The sequence below is a fragment of the Cryptomeria japonica genome, chromosome 1 (assembly GCF_030272615.1).
Source record: "Cryptomeria japonica chromosome 1, Sugi_1.0, whole genome shotgun sequence".
NCBI lineage: Eukaryota > Viridiplantae > Streptophyta > Pinopsida > Cupressales > Cupressaceae > Cryptomeria > Cryptomeria japonica.
Genome location: NC_081405.1, coordinates 269,060,337 through 269,063,074, shown reverse-complemented (window position 1 = coordinate 269,063,074; position 2,738 = coordinate 269,060,337).

The window sequence follows — 2,738 nt, the reverse complement described above, 5'->3', positions numbered from 1 at the left end:
TAGAATATAGTTGAAGAAGCCATTGAAAAAACCACATACTACTTAGGATGATTGAATTCTAACTAAGAAAAAATGAAAAGAATGTTCCATTTAGCCGCAAACTTAAAAGTTTGTTTAGCACTTTAACCCAACTTAAAAATTAAAAGAACCCTAATTTTAATTTTGCTATATGAATATGGATTAATCGTGGTTAAAAAATTTGCTACTTTTGCTATAGTTTGAGGAAAACACCAATTGATGTTAGCAATATACTCATTCCTCTTGAATCACACGAAACAAAACCACTGTATATAACAAAAATAGTTTAATATAATTGCACTAGAATCATAGTTTAATGAAAAAAGAATTATCCTAAAATCAACTTAGAAGCACTTTCATAATTAGCTTAGATCCTTTCAATTCAAATCCCACTACTAGTCTTAGTCTCAACAACTCAAAGACCACCTATATTAGCTTTGTATAAATTAGATATATTTGGGTGGAAGTTGTTTGTAGTCTTGTGTCATACAGACACAATACATGTCATTTATTAACTTGTATTTTGTTTTACTCAAACTTTATGGAACATCATAATCAAATGCCCTCACCAATTGAACATTCATATTATGAAACATTCCCCCCAAAAAGAACGAAGTGTGATTTGTCTATAGATATCTGCCTCAGAGAAAGAAAAAATAGAAGAATAAACAAGTGCAAAGTCACATGCATAAATTGTAGGGCTTTGGCCTATTTGGCAACACTAAAGTCGGCAAGTTTAACTTGCCCATTTGGATGCACCAATATATTCACACATTTAAGATCTTTACTCAATGAAATGTCAAAAAGTGAATCAGTGGCATTGATAGCTATAATCCCAAGAATCAATGTTCTACAATAAATGCAAATATCAAAGACTTCAAATATTTTCAAATAATTGCAATTTAAGCTATGGATAAACTTCAGTTGTATAATTGAATATTTTGATGGTTAGACTTTATAGACAAATAAGCTAATTACAAGCATATTTATGTTCTTTCATTATAAACTATAAAATCTATATCTTGATACTTTAGCAAGAACTATTTTAAAACTAAAATATAATTTAAAGAAAAAATTAAAAAATTAGAGCATATAAATTACCATAAAATAATTGAAGCAGAGAGACTATACAATGCAAAAAATTGTTTAAATAAAATTGTGTAGGAGTTTGAAGAGCAATGTACCTTTTCAAATGGGAGAGACAAGTTATTGTAGAGCGGTTATGTGTTCCCCAACTTCTCTTTCCTCACCTGCCAAAATAAAATAAAGTTAAGGGAAGATTCTAGTTTATCTCTAAAAAAATATTTTGAGTTTTTGTTGATAAGATTTGGTATTGATATGGGCAAAAAAATTGGATGGACTACTATGAGATTTTTGTTGATGAATAGTAGGAGTAACAAGCTAAGGGTTTGGATAACTGGCTATTTCAAATTTGTTCATATAATTGTGAAAAGTTAGAATATTTGAGCACTCAAAAATCTTGGAAGCTTTGAAGGTAATAGATTAGCTAAGAATTCATCCATTACAAGATCTATTTAAGTGTCAATTAAAAATAGCAAATGTAAGTCTAATGAGAAAAAGTCCTAAAATTACCAATGAAATAAAGAAGGCAATCTAAGTAAGATATGGGGAAATCCATCCTATCAACTTACCACTGTAGAGTTCTAGAGTGTACAACAATGAAGGACCTCCCACAGAAGGAGATATAGTACCTTGCAATTTTAGGTGAGAAAGATGTATACAAATCAGTCTCCTGGTGCGTAATCTGTAGGGAATTCAAAACTACTGGTAGATGTTGGTTGAATTATTTACATGGGTAAGTGTACCAAGATGATGAACAAAAAATCGGACACAATCCCCAAAAAAGCCAAAAATCAATGTAATGTGTATGGATTATTTGAAAAAAAACTCGTACGCGTTACAGTTAGGAAAATCTGAACCATAACGCATATGGGGTTTTATTAGTAAAAACACCACGTACGCATTACTAATAAGATTAGTAACGTGTACGTGGTGTTTTTACTAAAAATATCGCGTACACGTTACTAATCATACTAGTAACGTGTATGTGTTTTTCTGATGATAAATATTTTTTTGGGCTCAACTGGGTCCATTTTACCCACGACCCAGTCAAAAAACCCACGATGATAAAAGCATAGTGCCCAAAACCCCAACACGATTTGAGTCCTATATGCAAAAAAAATGCCATGTTATTGGAGAGGTAAGATTACAGTTTATTTATGCATTTTTTTGTTTTCTATCTCGAATTTCACTATAGTTTTGTAGTTTTTGATTTATTTTATTTTATTTTGTAAATTTGATATCAGATGCTCAACAAAACAACCCCCCTCAAGGAAACATTCCCCATTAACAAAATATACCCCTTAATCCTCCTAATCCTCCGATAACCCCTTCCCAAACCACACAAGAGGATTTACTAGGTAAATTAGCACAAAATAGGGTTACCATTTCCATCTTTGTAGCTAGATTGAAAGAATCAAAACACCACCACCATGCAAACCTTGCTCAACCCCTAGAAACAATGGTGGATAGTGTCGACAAAGTTTCAAAACAAGTCACTGAATGGGGTGCATATAGAAACTCACGGCACAACTTTTACGCACAAGGTCTCTTATTTGATGTTGTAAAGAACAAAGAAATAAGAAAAGCACAAATATGTGCTCTTTTCATCGATCACCGAACCCAAGAGACCCTACCTC